This window comes from Canis lupus, chromosome 6 (assembly GCF_011100685.1).
Source record: "Canis lupus familiaris isolate Mischka breed German Shepherd chromosome 6, alternate assembly UU_Cfam_GSD_1.0, whole genome shotgun sequence".
Taxonomy (NCBI): domain Eukaryota; kingdom Metazoa; phylum Chordata; class Mammalia; order Carnivora; family Canidae; genus Canis; species Canis lupus.
This window is the reverse complement of record NC_049227.1, coordinates 55,769,445-55,789,057: the sequence shown is the minus strand read 5'-3', so window position 1 is coordinate 55,789,057 and position 19,613 is coordinate 55,769,445. Positions and strand designations below refer to the sequence as shown.

General features: G+C 49.3%; 1 long non-coding RNA gene across 1 annotated transcript in view; it reads right to left on the bottom strand.

The window, feature by feature from the left end:
• The window catches only part of LOC119872267, a 77,285-nt gene extending 57,946 nt beyond the window's left edge, over nt 1-19,339 (bottom strand). The window contains exon 1 of the long non-coding RNA XR_005361238.1: nt 19,034-19,339. This is a non-coding gene — a long non-coding RNA (uncharacterized LOC119872267). The remainder of the gene's footprint in view (nt 1-19,033) is intronic.
• Between the last annotated feature and the right edge of the window lie 274 nt (nt 19,340-19,613).

Genomic DNA, 19,613 nt, shown 5'->3' with positions numbered 1-19,613 from the left:
AAAAAAAGAGGGTGACAGCCCCTGCCCTGCTTTGCTTACAGGGGGGTTGAGTGTGAAAGGGTCCTTAAATGTGGTCATGTGCTCCTGTCTGTCCTGGCTGCCAGGACTCCGCAGACCCAGCCCCGAGGTCCCAGAGCACCAAAGCTGCTCTCCCAGACTCACGCCCACGACCGGCAAAGCCCCAGTGAGGCTCATCCGTGGCTGCCAGAGCAGAGCTGCCTCCACACCTGAGGCTTCTGTGAACAACAGGTTCCCCATGAATGGTGCTGTGAAGGAACTCAGGGAGGCCTGGGCTCCATCTGGGGAGAGGGTGTCCTTGTGGGTCCATGCACCCATCCTTACACCAACATCCTCTGGCTGCAGCCACACTGCTGCTCCCAGCCGGGTGGAGCTGGGCACTCCCCAGTGGTGGTGGCCCAGCGGGTGCCCTCCTACCCCCACCAAACCCACCAAACCCACCAAATCTGTGCTCTCAGCACCTGAGACTCCAGGCTCTCACCTGCGCTAACCCTGGGGAATTGTACAAACTCTGTTCTTACTCAGACCATAGGTCTCTCTCCATATTTTCTTTGGGTCCTTCTGACAAGCCTTGGTAACCCCATATATATTTTGTCCTGACTGCCTGCCTTCTTTCCTACTTTTCAATAAATAATGATTGAGCACCAACTATATGCCAGGCTTTGCCCTGGGACTCCCTGGGGGGCAGGATGCACACTTGCCCCACAGAGCTGATAGTTTATGGGGTGATGGAGACAAGCAGAGCAGCAACTATATCACAAATGAGATATCCCTGTGCTTTCTGAGGCAGGCCTCCCATGTCCCACGTGAAGCAGAGCCACACTTAGTGCCTCCCACATGGCCCAGAGCCTCCTTGTTAGGGCTTCATTTTTATTTTTTAATTTATTTATGATAGTCACACACAGAGAGAGAGAGAGAGAGGCAGAGACACAGGCAGAGGGAGAAGCAGTTTCCATGCACCAGGAGCCCGACATGGGATTCGATCCCGGGTCTCCAGGATCGCGCCCTGGGCCAAAGGCAGGCGCCAAACCGCTGCACCACCCAGGGATCCCAGGGCTTCATTTTTATTCAGTGTTCTCCCAGGACACCAGAGAGATTCATTTTGTAGGCCCCACGGAGAAGCTCAGAGAAGGAGAATTATGAGAAATAAGTAGATCAAGAAAGAGAGGAGAGAAATATTTCTCAGCATAGAATTGATTAGTTGTTTCTTTTCTTAAATTTACTCTTCAAAAAAAAATTTACTCTTCAGAGCAGAGGTATCTGTAGTAGTAAATTTGAGCTATTCTCTGGAACATCCATGGGCTCATGAGGTTTGGGGATCTTCGGATTCTTAAGAACTGGTCAGTGAAAGGAGTTCTGTGCCTGCTCAGAGGAATGAGTGTCACACAGACAAGTGTAGGTTGACTTACAAGTGGACTTCACTTGGTAAAGCTGGTGCCCAGGCTAGGCTGTGGGAGGTGAGGCCGGAAGGCGCTGGCGGGTGGGCAAGCAGCCCCAGCAGGAGCGAAGGTGAGCCTGCCCAGCTTCCCCTCATCCAGGGGACAGAGGAAAATCACTTCCCAGGCACAGGTGAGGTACCATTGGCTGACCCATCTGCCTCACAGGCTGCTTCTCAGGAAAAACGAACTCGAACACGGAAAGGGCCATGTACCATTTGTGTAAAGATGCCCTATATGCAAACAGATGCATATGGAACATGTTTGGGCCAGAAACATGAATAAGGAGTCACTTTACAATGTAATTTTGCTGCGGTTGATTAGGGAGCCAACGTGCTTGTCTCCAATTGGAGGCGGCGAGTTAGGACAGAGTGCAGATTAAGCACCCATGGTCAGGGCCTGTGTTGGATTTATACTGGTCTGTTCACACCTGCCCTGCTTCCTCACTCGTGCGTATGCTCCATACGCAAAGGATGCTGGGGAAGAATGTGAATGGAGCTGTCACAAATGCATCATTACTTCTCAGAGAACAAGTGGGTGAATAATTAGGTCATCATGTTCTGCGAAGGGATGAATGCTATTTGGGAAAGTACACTAGGAAATCCCATGAGGGTAAGGACTATACTGCCTTGTTCACCACTTTATACCTAGAGCTTAGGACCACACCTGGGCCATTCTAACCACGTTAAAAAAAAAAAAAATTGCTGCTGTGGAGGCCCGTCATGACCTACTTGATTCTATTATCATAGTGTAACTTCTTCTTCTCAGGAATTAACAGGAGGATAGAGTTCATGTTTTCTCGTGACCATATGCCCCGAGCAGTACTTTGAAATGAAGCTGCAATTTCCAGTTTTGTTTTAATGGGTAATTCACAAAATCCTTTAGAAACTCAAACTGTTTAAACAAGTGATTGATGGTAATACTGACAGCATTTAAGCTGTTGCCAGCTGAGTTCTTGACTGACAGTGTCAAAACCACCACCATAGCCAGGGCCGAAATAGTCAGGAATGCAACAAAAATGAAGACAGAACAAAATAAAATCCCCTAAACTATCTTAGCTATAATTATACAAACAGGTAGTAGCTTGAATTTTGCTTAAGTCCTGAAACTACCTTGAGGGGCAGGTGAGCAAACAGTACATTAAGAAACCAAAAAGAAGTTATAATAATAAAACTAGTTTGTCCTAAGCCTCGGAGGGCAATCTTTCCAGACTGTTCCACATCTGTTTTCCTGGTCCCTTCACATCCTGTTAAACCAACACTATCCTGACAATAGGAATCCCTGCTGTGACTTTATGGTAACTCAGGAGGTCTTGACTAGGCTGGCTGTGTACCTAGGCCGACAGTCCACTGCTGGAGTTATATGGCTCCAGAGCCATATCGCCTGGGTTTGTATCCCAATCTGCCACTTCCTAGCTAGGATCTGAGCAAGCTGCTTACCTGGGCCCCTGTGTCCTCATCTGTAAAAGAGGGATAACAGTGTTATCAATCATCCATCAACTATTTATTGAGGACCTATGATGTGCCAGGCATTGTTCTAGGTGCTGGGCATAAAGCAAATAATCACCATCAGGAGGCTTACATTCTAGTGGAAAGACACAGACAGGTAATGAAGTAAATATGGTATGTCAGAGTGATGAGTGTTATGGATGGGAACAAGACGGGAGGTTGAGGAACGGTGGTATTTTCTTAGAGCACTAACATGCATGTATGGGGTGGGGGAGGAGAAGAGGGAAACGGAGAGAGAAAACCTCAAGCAGACTCCGCGCCCAGCACAGAGCCTGCATGGAGCTCAGTCTCATGAGCTTGAGATCATGACGTGAGCCAAAATCAAGAGCTGGACACTTAACTGACTGAGCCCCTCCAGGTGCCCCAGAACTGTGGTTTTTAAACCACATGGTAAGATGACCTTGGAACACAGACCCAGAAGATGCTGTGATGATTAAATGACCGAGCGAATTTAAGCACTTAGAACAATGCTTGGTACATAGTAAAGCTAAGTAGTTGTTAGATGTCAGGTATTTATCAATGTGTGGATTTTTTTGTACATGTCCGTGTTGGATGACCGTTAACCAGTTCATACTGCCTGCTGTAACTAAACCCCTTGCAAAGGAGCAGCTTCTAACTCAACCTGGGGGCAGGAGCTAAGCAAGGCTTTTAGGAATACGTGTGCTTGACCAGGGTGGTAATGGAATACGTGTGCTTGACCAGTGGCTGGAAGAAGAATGGGGGGAAGGGTCAGGGACAGGATGGGCAAAGGCACCAGAGAACAAAGAGGGTTCGGATCATCTCGAAGCTTTGATATAGCTTGAGAAAGGCATCTGGGTGTTGTTGACAAAGATAAGGCCCAAGGAGCAGGCCGGGACCAGCTCATGAAGTGCCTTTGAGGTCCTGCTACAGAGTTTGAGTTTTCTCCTGCAAGCGGGAGGGAGTCATCTGTAATGGACACCCATGGTTACCTACCCATCAACCAGTCTCCACTCACACTTTTCTCCTTGACTAACAGAACCCCTTTCTTTGGTCAGAATACTGACTCCCCACATGGTCCTGGGCTTCTCAGAGACAACCATGGAACTAGCATTCCCTCAGCAGTGACTTAGGAGGAGACCCACGAGTCCAGAGAGCAAATTCTCTGGGGCCCTGGGAAGGCTTTCCTCCCTGTCAGATACACAGCTGCTGGGAGTTGAGGGGTCTGCATGCAGCAGCTTTTGGTACCCCAAAGGGAGCTGGCCTGGGAACAGCAGAGCAGAAGGAAGGGAAGCGCTGGGGCTCCCAGGCCTGCAAATGCTGACTTTGCCTCCTGGGGACCACCTTCCCCAGCTTTCTCGTTGGGTGAGGTGGTTGGCATCTTTTTGGCCACGCCAGCTGAGTCAGGGATTTCAATTTCTTAGGAGTCACGTGACATTAATATGTTATAAGGCTTCCTCTAGGAGTACAGGAAGGTGAGTGAGGGGAAGACACCAGCAGAAGGAACACCAGTTAGGAAGCAGCTGTGTCTCCTTCTAGAGGCATCCGCTCTCAGAAGCCTTCCTTTCTCTTTCACCGCTGAAAGGTGAGACTATCTTGAAAAATAGCGAAAAGAAAAAAATACAGAAAGTGTTTACAAAACGGAGTTAGTAGTGACCCACAAAAGGACTGACTGGGTTTCCGCTCTGTACTTACTGTTGCCACCAGAGTGGAGAACACCTGGTTCTAGGCAGCCTCCATCCAGCTGGGAAGTGACGAAAACAGAAAGAACTGAGGAGTCTGCTGCACATACCTACAGAGCCGTCTCATTGTTCACTTGCCTATCACTTCTGACTAGAATGCAATCTCGAATCTAAACTAGAATGCAAGAGATCGAGACACTTTGTCTTGTTTGCTCTGGTCTTAGTAGACGTTCAACAAATGTTTGTGGAATGAACAAATGACCCTGGGGCCATCACCCCAGGCCCAGCCCACGTGGCCCGGCCACTTGCACCCCTGCCCTCGTATGTGTTCCCTGCCCAAAGTGCCCTCGCACCAGCCCTGTGAACCATCCCTGCCAGGGCGTTTAGGATTCCTGAAGAATAAAATACTATGGACAGAAATAACTCCTTTCCACATTTTCCCTCAGAATTCCCAGTGCTGCTGCGCCTGTCTCCGTGAAGGGATGTTTGGCAGCTGTCCTTCTGGCTGGGGCCAGGAGCAGGGGCTCACCCATGGCTAGCAAGGGTTGGGCTGACCCCTTCAGCTATGCGGGCCTGTCCTTTCTTCTGTGCAGGGCATTCAGTCTGAGAGGGCCAGGCCAGGCTGGACCCCTCCAGGGAGGCTAAGTGCCAGGCCTCTGATAACAACCCTCCGCGTGGAGAGGAGCACAGCCCAGGAACCAGCTGCTCTTCTTTCCCACGATGGCCTCCCTTGCTCTCACTCCTGTGTTCCTGTGTCTCCTCCTGGCGAGGGTCCTCTTCCTCTCTTGGTGGCCCTCTTCCCCTCCTGCTCGGCCTCCTGGCTTTATTCCTCCTCCCAGCCTTTCTGTCACACTAACCTCTTTGTCTCTGCTCCTCATTCCTCACAAATGACAATTTCCGTGTGTGTGTGCATGTGCACACGTGTGCGTGTGCGTAGTGCGCCCTCTGTAAACCTGAGGCTGCCCACCAGGGCCTTTCCTCCTCCTCATTTCCTCTGTCTTAACAAAAAAGGCACCTAATCCAGATTTAAAGTTTCCTTCGGGACAGATGGTTCCGTGTGCCCAGGTGGCCCGAGGCCCAACCCTTTCCGTGGGAGATCTCTGCCACCCTGAGGCCCACTCTGTGACAGAGGCGCTATCAGACTGGGCCGTGAGCCACACGCCTGCCGTCTGCGTGGAGCCTTCCCGCCTCCCGCGGTCCATCCCAACTCCCAACTACTGCCTGAGACCTCTCGGTGGCATCCGTCAGCTCTGGGACGGATTCCCTGGGTGATGGATAAGTACACGACATTATTTCAACACCCAAGGTCAGGGAGCCAGGATACACAAAACCCCACTCAATGATATAAGGGACTGGCTAATACAAGATAAAACATTTGAGTGCTAAATGCATGTCCCCAAATTCACATCAGGGCTGCAGTCTCCTTTCCAGGGCTGTCACTGCAGGGCCTCCACCTTAGCTGGCAGCCCACCCCCCTTAGCATGCCAGCATCCCAGCACACACACACACACACACACACACACGCACGCACACTCCCCACAGGCAGCCTGGCCTCCAGAACTAGGCCTGCCCGCTCACTCCGCTCTGCTTGCAACCTCCCTTGGCTGATTCTCCTTCCTACATGAAGGGAGGTAAGGCACTTTGCAGGTTTAAGCTCCTCCCAGGTAGAGCAAAGCAACCAAGGTGTTTAAAAGTTAAGGCCTCTTCGGAGAGAGAGCCAGAGGTCCTGAGAGAGTACTATTTCTTCTGTGGAAAGCCAACAAGGCCCTGCTCCCTGGCTTCCTGCGTTCTCTCCCTGCCCCTTCCTGGGGGATTGAGGATGGCCCTTTTCTCTGTCCTTTGGCGTCAGCAGCCACCGTCTGGGTGCTTCTACCAGGAACGGAGGAGGGCACGCAGCAGCAGCGGGGGTGGGGGGAAGGAGGCTGGTTTGCCTCTCTTTGCCCCATTGCCGTTCTAGGCAACTCAGCTAACCTGGCCCCTCCCGATGTGTGCCTACTTTGGGATCCAGCCAGAAGCCTGTTTCTGCCCAGTTTGCCCACGTGCCAGCCTTTCTTAGCGTCTGTGACCACAGCTCCAGACCAGCGGAACCATCGCTGGGTTTGGGCTGGATTCATTTTCCAAAGCTTTACAGAGAAAGAAAATTCTCTCTTAACACATAGAAGGAGCCCAGTAAACATGAATTTGGTGACAGGAGGGAGAGAGGGAGGGAGGGGGAAGTCTGCTGTCCACTGCCCAGCCACCTGAAGGAACCCAGAGCCAGAGATTCTGAAGGCTCTTAAGCCAGGGCTCTGGGGTGGGTGGAGGCAGGGAGAGGGCAGAGCAGAAGGGACAAGCTGCCGTACTCCCACAGGAAGGCAACCCAGGGGCTGGTCACTCAGTGTCTGCCCCATAGCTCCCCTGCCCAGGTCCTGGGGACACCAGGGCACTCCTCTTGTCCTCACTCCTGTTGTTTCTCCCTGGGCTGCTCCTCCCTCTCCTCCTCACACTTCCCATTCCTCATCCTTCAAGACCAGCTACAAATGTCCTGTGAGACTGTCCCTCCCCACCATCCCTGCCCAGTCCCTGTAGCTGGGCTCTTCCTATCGGGCTGCCCATCAGCCTTGCTCACAGTCTCGGAGTAGTGCTTGGCTGAATGTATTTGTCTCCACGTCTCTCTGCTTCACGGCCTTGCTCATCCATGTACACATTCATGCCTCGTTCATCCTGCAATCAACCCAGCAGTGACAGACAGACCAGATTCCCCAGGGCTGCCAGGGAGCTCACAAGCTAGTGAGGGAAGTGTAGGCTTAAAGAGGAGTTATAAGATGGTGACTGTTTTGAAAAGGAGGGTTGGGGAGCCTGGGTCACTCAGTTGGTTAAGGGATCCAACTGAGGATCAGGGATCCAAGGCATCTACCTTTGGCTCAGGTCATGATCTCAGGGTCCTGGGTTCGAGCCTCAAATTGAGCCTCGCATCGGGCTCCATGGTCAGCAGGAGCCTGCTTCTCCCTCTCCTTCTGCCCCTCCGCCAAGTATATAAATAAAATCTTTAATTAAAAAAAAAAAAAGAAGAAGGTCAAGGTGCTGTGGGAGTATTTCAGAGAGGAGTGTGTTTATTCTGAGGTTCGGGTGGGACAGTTAGGGGCAGTCTCCTTAAAGATGGAACATTTAAGCTGAAATCTAGAGAAGTAGGAAGTCCAGAGTGAGAGGTAGAGGCATGTGTGTGTGTGAGAGAGAGAGAGAGAGAGAGAGAGAGACGGGTAGAGTCCCAGTTCACACTGTGCATGTGCACGAGCAAAAACTCCACATGGAAAGAGACAGTGTGCCAGGCGGAAGGAACCATGGAAGAGCCACGAAACCAGGAGGGAAACAGCCTGCAGAGTCAGGTAGGAAGAGATCAGGGAATGCCAGGAAAGGCCATGTTCAGTGCCAGCTCCGGAACGGGAGGGTCTCATTTGTTTTTGTATTCCTAAGGCCCCACAGAGCAATAGGTGCTCAAGAAGTGTTTATTGAATAAATAAAGAAGTGAAAACACTTTAGCTAGAGAAACAGAATTTAAACAGGCCATGGACTTATGGCAAGTGAAACAACACCACCTCTCAAGGCCAGCTGTGCCACCACGAGAGCCGTTTTGACCTTTTTGCTGGGAACCCAGGAAGCACCACATCCATCTGATTGATGCAAGAACAGGTTTGTAACGAGTGCCCATGGCATGCTTCGATTTGGTCAGATTCAGCAAGACAAGTGTGCCACTTACCCAAAGCAGGCCCCTCTGGAGCCAGTGGGGGGGGGGGGTTAAGTGACATCTGCCAGGCTGGGACTTGACACGGCAGGGAAGGAAGTCTGGAGGACAGAGACCCAGTCAGGGGCTGTCTCGATGCTACTCATCAGAGAGGGGCTCTCTCTGCTACTCCCTGCACTCTTGTGGACTTTGGAGAATCAAAGCATTTCAGAGCCAGGGAGGACTCTAGTTTTACAGATGAGGACATTGAAGCCAGAGAGGTTAAGGGACTGACCTCCAGGCTGGCCCTCAAGCCTCCTGGTTCTAGACCCAACCTCGTATAAGCACATCTAGAGGGAAGAAAGGAGGAGAGGAGGGCGGGAGGGTGAGCCAGGGAAACTAGGAAACACTGCCTTGTAACACACTCCTACCCCGAACGTGTGACGTGTTGAAAGGCAGTAAGAGAGAACCCAGTATTCGTCTTTCAGTGGAAGGCTCACCTCTGGGAGGACAGTGTCCACCTCGTAGATCCAGGATGCCACTGGCAGCACTTGGGACCACACCTCCTCCTACTTAAAGCTGTTCCATCCTTAGCCAGTAGATAGGAGCTGGGATCTGGGACTAAATAGCCGAAGTCTGTCTGAGTCCTCACATTTGTATTACCTCCCAAATCATGTCTCCTTCCTTCTAGTAGTGGCACTCCCGAGTTGTAGCTGGCACATGACTGCCTGGAATAAAGACCACATTTCCCAGCTCCTCGTAGCTGGGTTGCCTCTGTGACTGAGTTCTGATCAATGGCATGGAAGCAGAGGGATCAGGTGCATCCTTGGAAAATCAACGGAGAGCAGTGGTTCTCTAACTGGAGAGACTGTGCCCCTGTGAGAGGCATTTGGTAATGTCTGGTGACATTTGTGTTTGTCACATTTGAGAAGGAGGAAGCTACACTGGCATCTAGTGGGTAGAGGTCAAGGATGCTGCTAAACATCCAACAATGCACAATACCCCCTACAGTAATGAAGTATCTGACCTAAGATGCCAGTAGTACCAAGACTGAGAAACCCTAACTCAGAAAGGGAGAGGGCATGCTCACCTCCCTCCCTCCCTGACTGGAGTGTAGATGTGAAGGCCGGAGTCTGAACTGCCATCTTTGACCATGAGGTCCATGTTGAGGATGATGAAGCAACAAGAGAAAAGGTGTCTGGATCCCTGATGATTCCCCACCTGCCATAGAGAGCTATGGACAGTTCTCTTTCAGACTTCGTTGTCTACAACTGAATAGAGTTCTGGTGCATTTAAGCCTCTGTTGATTAGGGTTTCTGTCACTTACAGCTGAACTTAATTAATATACCTTTCCCTCTTGCTCCTTTTTCCATTCCTGTCAACTTACAGTGAGCCCCTACTCACCTAGCCCTTGTTCCTCATCTCTCCTCCATTCATACTCCTCTGTTGCTCCACAGATTATGTGGCAACTATATTCATTCATTCATTCATTCTCAGTTTGATCTATTTTGAATTCTGACACCTGATCCAAGATCCATCTTATTGCAACTCTGAGACTATCAGATCCTGCTTCTTCCAGATTACCACCCAGTCAGGTTCTAAACAGTCCTATGAGTTGGCCATATCATTTGGGTTCTAAACATTTCTTTGTAACCCAGTTTGCAACATGGAGCCACATTCTCCCCCAGACCAGCACTATCTGTAATGACCGGTGTAGTGTGAGTGTCAGCCCAGCTGAATGAAGGCTTGACCAGTGGGACTGGACCCTGGCCCTTACTCCCTTTCCAGCCCTGGTCATATTGTACCTGAAGAATTAATCCATCCATGCATCCATTTGTTCAACACCTACATAAGTTATGTTCAAGGCTCTAGCATGGAATCTGCTATGATAATACCCTGGAGGTCTGTTTATTGTTATTGTTTATCACAGGCTTAAAAATGGCAAACCCTTGGCAACCAAGTAGGATTACCCAGAAAAACAGGGGAAGAGCTGCTCTTCTCTTTATATTTTTTTGTGCCTCCTCTTTGCTAGTGTTGAAGAACTTGATATTTATTAGCTCTTTCCTTTCTGGGAACTTAAAGTCTACTACTGGAGAGCTGAGAAAAAAAATCATGGTGACCCCACCACTATACAAATGAATTCACAGTTTTGCAATCACAACATCAAGGATCCAAGAATAAATCATTTGTATTCAAGAGCAAATATTCCAGAACAAGGAGGGGAATTCAGCCAGTATATTTGCTACTGCTTGCGATTGCCTGCTTGACATCTTGAGAATATAATAAAATGCATAGAATGAATCATTTCAAGGGGAAAGTGGGCAAGGACTAAAGGATAGTAAAACAAAGAACATCCCAGTAGACCTCCATAACCTTCAAATGAACTGGAATATATTATGAATCTAGTCCCAAATTTCTGAATCATGACTGTAAATTTGATGTGGGGTGAAAGCTTCTAGCTCACTCAAAGTAATTTAGTGGGAGAACAAAGATGAATCATTTCAACTGTCTTCCTTTTCAGAGTCTTTGTGGATTGAAGTAGAGAGTGAGACTACAGCTGTCATATTAAAAGGGGGCAGGAATTAATGTTATAGATGCTGCGGAAGCCACCTTCCAAGACAGACCCCAATATTTCTACCTCCTGGTATTCACATCACTGTGTAGTCCCCTCCCACACTCTACTGGAGTTGGTCTGTGGGACCAATAGAATACAATAGAAGTGATGGTATGTGACTTCTGAGGCTAGGTCATAAAAGACCTGTGTTTTTTGCCTTGCACGTGTTCTCTCTCTCTTTCTCCCTCTCTTAGATTGCTCACTCTGGGGGATGCAGCCCTGTAGAGAGGTCAAGTATCTGAGGCCTCTGGCCATGAGCCATGGGATTGGGTCATCTTGGAAGCAGGTCTCCTAGCCCCAGTCAAACCTTCAGATAATTACAACCCCAAACAATCTCACAAGAGCCCCTACATATGAACCACTCAGCATATGCTCCCTGACCCACAGAAACCATGAGATAATAAAGTCTTATTGTTTTAAGGTGCTAAGGTCTGGGGTGATATGTTCATGCAGCAATAGATACCCATTATATCCCTTACTGTCATGTCAGTGTATGATAGAAGCTCAGCCAATTCCCGCGACAATCTTGTGAAACAGAAATTATTTTCTCCATCTTTGAGGCGTGAAAATTCAGAGAGGTAATTTCCCAGGGTCATAAACTGCCTCAAAGCTCACTAACCACGCTGCCTCACTCAGCCATGCTTCTTACACTTTCTACCCCCTCCTCCCACTGACCTCCAGGGATGAGCCAGCCTGTCCAGCAACAGGGCTCTCAGGTTCAATGATGAGATGATACCATCACAGGGAGGGCATGGGTGAGGATTTGAAAACTACCCCTGCCTACAAAATTTTTATTCTTACACACCCTGTGAAGCAGTTTTGAGAACTTGGTGGAGACAAAGTAAAGTAAATGGCATTCTAAAGCAATGACAAATAGAGGCACCTGGGTGGCTCAATCAGTTAAGTGATTCTTGGTTTTGGCTCAGGTCATGATCTCAGGGTTGTGAGATCGAGCCCCATATCAGTTCCATGCTCAGTGGGGAGTCTGCTTGAGATTCTCTCTCCCTCTGCCCTCTCCACCTCCCCACTTCACCATGTGTATTCTCTAACAAATAAATAAATAAATAAATTTTTAAAGCAATGACAAATCAACAAAATAACTAAAAAATGAACAATGTTTCTTATTAGAGTCAGAAATCTGATGACAAATAATAAGACCTCCTTTAAGGCAAAGAGTTGTTGGTGTCATCTGTGGGTCCATGGCAGACATGCCATGGGGAAACAGCTGAGGCCCTAAAAGCTTAAACATCTCTGGCTGGAGGGATTTCCTTTTCAACCCATCTGGAGGGCCCAGCTGACGTCCTGATGTAACTGAGGTCATAAGGCCTGTCCCTTAGTCTTTTTTTAAAAAAAAATTTTTTTAAAAATTTATTTATGATAGTCACAGAGAGAGAGAGAGGCGCAGAGACACAGGCAGAGGGAGAAGCAGGCTCCATGCACCGGGAGCCCGATGTGGGATTCGATCCCGGGTCTCCAGGATCGCGCCCTGGGCCAAAGGCAGGCGCCAAACCGCTGCGCCACCCAGGGATCCCTGTCCCTTAGTCTAATTCACGAGAAAGACAGCCTGGAGGGATGGTTCGACCCGTTCTAGAATGGACTCAACCTAGGTTCTGTTGGATATCATTAGCAATATACCTTTTCTTCCCCAATTCCCCACACAGTGGGAAATAAAAGGGCATAATTGCCTTTGAGCTAATGTTTTGGGCCAATAAATGAGATTGACTCTGAGCTTTTTTTTTTTTAAGATTTTATTTTTAAGGGGATCCCTGGGTGGCGCAGCGGTTTGGCGCCTGCCTTTGGCCCAGGGCACGATCCTGGAGACCCAGGATCAAATCCCACATCAGGCTCCCGGTGCATGGAGCCTGCTTCTCCCTCTGCCTGTGTCTCTGCCTCTCTCTCTCTCTCTCTCTCTCTGTGACTATCATAAATAAATAAAAATTAAAAAAAAAAAATTAAAAAAAAAAAAGATTTTATTTTTAAGTAATCTCTATACCCAACATGGGGCCCAAACTCACAACCCCAAGATCAAGTCATGCTCCACCGCTCTACGCTCCATGCTCCACACTCCATGCACTGAGGGAGCCAGACGCCCTTGATTCGGAGCTTTTTGATGTAGTTTTGAGATCTGCTCAAGGATTTAAATTAATGCTGATCACAGAAACCCAGGGGACTAATGAGAGTCTGAGTACCTAAATCCCAAACCAGGGCTTCTCAAACTTTAATGCAAATGAATCACGTGGCAGATCTTATTAAAATGCAGATTGGGTTCAGCCCACTCCAATGCATCCTCTCCCTGTCCCCAAAACTCCCCCCACACATACCCCAAGCCGCATACTGCACCCTGTGAGCCTAATCCATCTCCCTGGAAAAATCCCACACTCTACCCTCCCTGAAGGAAAAAAGAAAAGAAAAGAAAAATCCTGGATTTGGCAGGTCTGGGCTGGGGGAAGTCTGAGAACCTGCATTTCTATCCAGCTCACGGGCTATGCTGATGCCCCTGGGCCATCGTCACCACTGTAGTAGGAACGGGCCGGAAAGCATTTGTTCTTAAACTTGGCTGCCTAGGAGAATCAACTGGGGAGTTAACAAAATAATGCTGATGCCAAGGCCTCACCCCAGAAACTCTGCTTTACTTGGTCTTGGGAGCATTCTGGGTATCAGATTCTGGCTCGCAGCTGAGTTTGAGAATCTCTGGTCTAACAAGCCAGTCCCTGGTCCCTGGTCCCAGGTTGCTAGTCCTCCCTGATTTCTTTCCATGGAGAAGTGGTTGACGGGGCCTGGGCCAATGCTGCTGCCCTCCCATCAAAGGCAGGTCAATGCCTCTTGGAGGCTTGTCAGGATGAAACCCATTCGCATACACATGGAGAACTCAGAATGGGGCCTGGCACGATGTGTTAGTACTTCATTCTTACTCTCAACTGCTAAAGGATTAACATTGGTTAAATTTTAGCAGATGGTTTTTTGGGGCCCAGGAGTGAGGAAGAGCCTTTGTTTATTGAGAACTTGTAAGGAAGAGATGGGGGGGGGGGCAGTTCAAAACCTGCTGCCCCAGGGACCCCTGGATGGCTCAGTGGTTGAGCATCTGCCTTCGGCTCAGGGCATGATCCTGAGGTCTCAGGATCGAGTCCTGCATTGGACATCCCTGCATGGAGCCTGCTTCTCCTTCTGCCTATGTCTCTGCCTCTCTCTCTCTCTCTTCTCTCTCTCTCTGTCTCTAGTGAATAAATAAATAGAACCTTAAAAAAAAAAAAAAAAAAGACATGCTCACCCAAACTGGGTCACTGAAAGCAGAATTAGGACACTGCAGGTCAACTCCTACTTGCACACGGTGGTTCAGGCAGCATTTATGGAGTGCCCACTGTGTACAGGGCTGGTGCTAAGTCTCGGGCAGAACTGCCTAGAGCAAGAAAGCCAGGGCATCCAGCGTTCAAGAGCTTCTAGTCTACCACAGAAGACAGGCGAGGCACATGGTCACAGAGCATGCCTGTAGGACTCATCCATTCACTTGGCCAGTGCCAAAAAGGAGCCTGCTGTGAACTAGCCACAAGAAGGCATGGTTCCTTCCCTGCAAGATGCCTATAGTCAGGGAAAGGAGACAGAAAACCAAATAGAAAATTATACAGCTTCCCAGGTGCTTTGCAAAGCCAAAAGTGGGCCCGTCCCCCGACAGAAGGATGTATGGGAATGTTCTTGGAGGAGGTGACATGGGCTGATGTATTCAAGCTCTACAGCCTCCCATTCTTGGCCCCACAGGCTCTCTCAAGGAAGTCTCTCCTGACAGGTCAAGGCCGTCTCCTGTTTGACTTTGCTCAGGATTGCAAGGTACATGGGAGCAAGGGCAGCATTTGTCTCCTTCACCAGTGTCTCTGGAGACTAGTGCAGAGCCCAGCTCAATGGGTAAATTAATAAATGAGCTATTTGCAGGCTCAAAGCCTGATCAAACTCAAAGACAGGTCAGGCTTGGCCTCTGTCCAGCCATCTCGCCAGCAGATGGTGACTGCCGCCTACAGGATGGTTCTACATCCTTCCCGAGCTCTGCTTGGAAGCCTGCTCAGCAGCCCTGTCAACCCAGCCACAAGGTCCAGAACTGGTGTTCCCCACCCCCCCCACCTCCCCCCCCCGCCATGATCCACCTGCTTCCACCTCAGTTTCCCTTCTGACTAGACCACTCCTCTGAATACCAGCCTATGAGCCTGAGACTTTCAACGTGCTCTTCCCCAACCCTTCCCTTTGGGGCCTGGATGATGTTCCATTTATCCTCAGCTGTGATTCTTGTCCTCTTGAGAATGGGATGATGGCATACAACCATCATCTGACTGACTCTGGCACTCAGTACCTTGAACCCCAGTAATCTCCACTAGCACCTGCTACAACCAAGGCCAAGTTAGCTGGACCCTTTTCCACACCATGTCCTGGACTGCTCAGCCTCTACCATTTGGCTAGCCTGTCCTGTCTTCTTCCTCACATCCCCAGGCTGTATGCTAACCTCTTACACACTCTGGCCCTAGGTTAGAGTCTTTTCACATGCAGCCTTGCTCCCTGAGTCCCCCTCCTCAGATGTAATCTCTCTTTTCCCTAGGGTCCCATACCACCTGTACCTCACTTGGAGACCTCTTGCCCTTGCATCTCAGTTCTTAGTGTACCTGGGGTCATTCCTATTAGGCTGTAAACTAGGCACGTGTCTATTTTCTTTGTATCTCAGGTAGACATTTAATGAAGAGATGAAAAAGCATAGAAAACACCAAGCACAAATTAAATGAAATTTAAGGGTCTCCCAGACCTTTGGGCTCCACCTCACTCAGCCAGCACACCACCCCTAAGTTCATCATTCTAAAGCTCAGTTATTCTAAAGCACATGACAAAAGTAACTTGTAGCTCCCCATTGCCTGTAGCATTAAATCCATACTCCCCATCCTGAGTCAAGCCTGCCCCAGCTGCTTCGCCACATCTGGCTTCAATCATTAACTGTCCAACTCCGTCTCCTGATGCGTTCAACTCCGCGCTCCCAACTGTACCTCTATAAGGGCCTGTTTGCCCCTCTTTTCTATCTAAATGTCTAGATTTCTTCATCCTGGAAAATGTTACTTTCCTTTCCTTATTCCCGTCTTGCCACCTATGTAGTTTGATAATTGGTCTGGCTAATAACTCGGTGCTAAGATTTTTTTTAGGATGAAAATGGCCATCATTTATTTTTTTTTAAGATTTTATTTATTTATTCATGAGAGAGAGAGAGAGATGCAGAGACACAGGCAGAAGGAGAAGCAGGCTCCATGCAGGGAGCCCAACGTGGGACTCCATCCCAGGTCTCCAGGTTCAGGCCCTGCGCTGAAGGCGACACTAAACTGCTGAGCCACCCGGGCTACCTGAGAGATTTTCTTTAATAAAAAAAGCCCTTATTTTGAAAAGCCCTGTGGTTGCACAAGTGAAAATAAGAATCCACCAAAGGTTCTTGGGACAGGACTATGAGGAAATCATGAAACTAAAGGTAAAAGCTTGCCATTTTCAGACTGAGAAACTGGGTGTTCCGTTTAGTACCAGATATGATATATCCCGCCCAGTAGGAGCTGGGTGGGGAGATGGATAATGTTTCTCGGGTTGCAACAAATGTAGCTGATGCTGTACCTGAACTTCGGTTTGTTCCTGCAGGGTATGGGATTTCTTCATTGAGAGTTGCTTGCTAATAATAATAACAAACAGTTGGTACACACTTACTATGTGCCAGGCCTGAGATAAACCCTCTCAAGGATCAACCCCTGTAATCCTCACAACTTTGGTGTTTCTCAGATGAGGAAAAGAAGGTTCTGAGAACCTTACAAATAAAATTCAAAGCCAGGATGTGAACACCAGAGTCTGACTCCATAGTCTTGTCTTCCAACTCTCAGTATCTTTGTTTTTTAAATCTCATCCTTTTAAAACTTCTTTTTGGGGTATGCTTTATAATGAATATAGTAATACATATTTATTACGTGGTAGTGCCAACTCAAAAACCTTTTACTGGTAGGGGTGCCATCACACTTTGCCATTTGTTTTCATATGCTGTATTGCATTATTTGCATATTGTTTCATTTTCATTGGTCATATTTCTCTCAAGGAACTTGAAGTCTCCTTGGAGTGGGTCTTAAACTTCCACTCTGTCTCCCACAGTAGGCCCAAGTATATCCTCCCTAAATACTCCCGGAATTGAATTAAACCGATATTCCAATGACCTTCTTCTTCTGAAGCAAAGTAAAGCTAGTGAAAATATATAACGGTATAGATTTCTAAACCTTCTGAGGCAGGCTGAGGATGCTAACAAGCACTGCAAATAGAACAACGTGGTAACTTAAAAATAATTCTGCTATACAAACATGAAAAGTGTTACTGCAGATTCCCTGAGGTACATAACAGATTTGAACTTTAAAACACCAAAATGAAATTGTATTTAATTTAGGGCTTTGGTGTTCAGGAAACTCAAACTGCCTCGGGTGATCAGCTTGCTTGGAGGTGGTTATAGTGTGTGCTTTGGCTCCCTCTGCGGGCAGGAAGGAGGAGGATTTTTTTTTTTTTTTAATTTTTATTTATTTATGATAGTCACACAGAAAGAGAGAGAGAGAGAGAAGCAGAGACACAGGCAGAGGGAGAAGCAGGCTCCATGCACCGGGAGCCTGACGTGGGACTCGATCCCGGGTCTCCAGGATCGCGCCCTGGGCCAAAGGCAGGCGCCAAACTGCTGCGCCACCCAGGGATCCCCCCCCCTTTTTTTTAATTTGAAGAAATTCTTAGTTCAGGTTGTATAATGGATGCTATCTACTGTATGTACTGCCTGAGAAAATTCATTTCAGGGTTAGGGAAGGTTTAGAAAACCTACGGAATCTTTCTCCTCTGATGGCAACTAAATACACATTTCCATTCCTTTTATATGCCAATGTTGCGAAAGGTTTTGGTCTCAACTAGTGAAAGGAATCAAATGCCTAAAATGCTTTAATTCAAGTGGAATTAGGGACACACACATCTTTCCCCAGCACGTGGTCTCTTTCCCAATGCCCCCTTCCCAAAATTTTATATTACAAGTCTAAATTGTTACTTAGGGGAAATCCCTGGGTGGCTCAGTGGTTTAGCGCCTGCCTTTGGCCCAGGGTGTGATCCTGGAGCCCCGGGATCCTGGAGTCCCGGGATCGAGTCCTACGTTGGGCTCCCTGCATGGAGCCTGCTTCTCCCTCTACTTGTGTCTCTGCCTCCCTCCTCTGTGTCTTTCATAAATAAATAAAATCTTTAAAAAAAAATTGTTACTTGGGTCAACGAGTGATCGTGTGGGAGCCGGCTCCAGCACTCCCAGACAAGATTCCTGCATACAGTGTTCCCACAGCCACACAGCAGCACTGAGCCATCTCTTCCCCTGTTCCTCCATGTTCAACTCCACGGACCAGTGAAGACTCTGAGATGCCACCAGTGCCTGGTACATTGCAGTGTTCGATAAAGACTGGTTTACATCAATATGATTTACAGTCATACACTATTTTACGGGCTAATTCTGCATATGTGAGAACTCCTTGATGTATGCAAATCATGTGTTTTATTTCATTAATCTTTTCAAAGGGGACATAACAATGTTCTACACGAAATGTTTGTTGTCAAAAAAGAAAAAAGAAAAAGAAATGTTTGTTGTCCAGGAATGTTACTTATCTTATGGTGGAATGAACCAGGCCTGGTAGCAATCAGGGTTTTGCCGCTCACTGTTTGGAGAGGCAACCCACCCACAGATGGGCCCTAACCGTCTTTGCACACTCTTGCCAGCTCCTCTAAGAATGTAAGACCCTGCTCACTTGGGCCATTTCTCAGGCGACTGCAGTGAGCCAACTGAGGGACGAGGGTGTCTCCCCACGGGGCAAAGAGAAGGCTTGCTTACTGCTTGCCCATCATGGCGCGTCCCCCAAGTTCAGCATCCCTTTCCTGCAATGCGACCCCCTTTGTGTGCAAGTACCCATCTGGGCCCCTCCGCTTCATTCCTGTGAGAACCGGGGTGCAGACGACCTCCACCGTGTCGGCACCCTGGCTACTGCTTCCGCTGTAACCGGTCCTCCTTTCGGACGCAGGACTCTCGAGGGCGCCGTGGGCATCCACGCACCTGACAAGCTCACCTGTTGGCCTGCAAGGGGAGATTCTTCACAGTTCTCGATACTTCCTAGCGGGGTGTCCCTGCACAAGTAACAGCGTCTCTCAGCTGCGGGGCCCCTTCTGAGGGGGACGACGGTGCCCACCTCACAGCGCTGTGGTGCGGATAAATTAGCTTAGAATAGGGGAGACGCCTACCACACTCGGGTCTTCCCGGGAGCTCCCCTTCCCTCTTCAGGACGGCGGACACTACTCTGTTCGGGCGCTGCGGCGGGTCGTTCGGGCTCGCGCGGCCTGCGGGCCCACCTCGAGGGCGCGCGCGGCGCGGGGGCCGCAGCTGCCGGGGGCGGGGCCTGCGGAGCCGCGGGCTGCGGGGAGCGCGCGGCCCGCCGGGCCGTCGGCCGCGGTTGCCTAGCAACCACGCAGCGTTTACTTGGAGCGTCCATTTCCAGGGGCCTGGGGGCCGCGCCGATGGGGATTCCTGCGCCCCGAGCCCCGCCCCCCACCCCGCGCGCGACCCCCTCACCCGCCTGCCTGGAGGCGACCCCGCCGCCGCCCGGGGAGGCCCCGCGGCCGCGCGCAGCCGCACTCGCAGGCTCCCGGCGC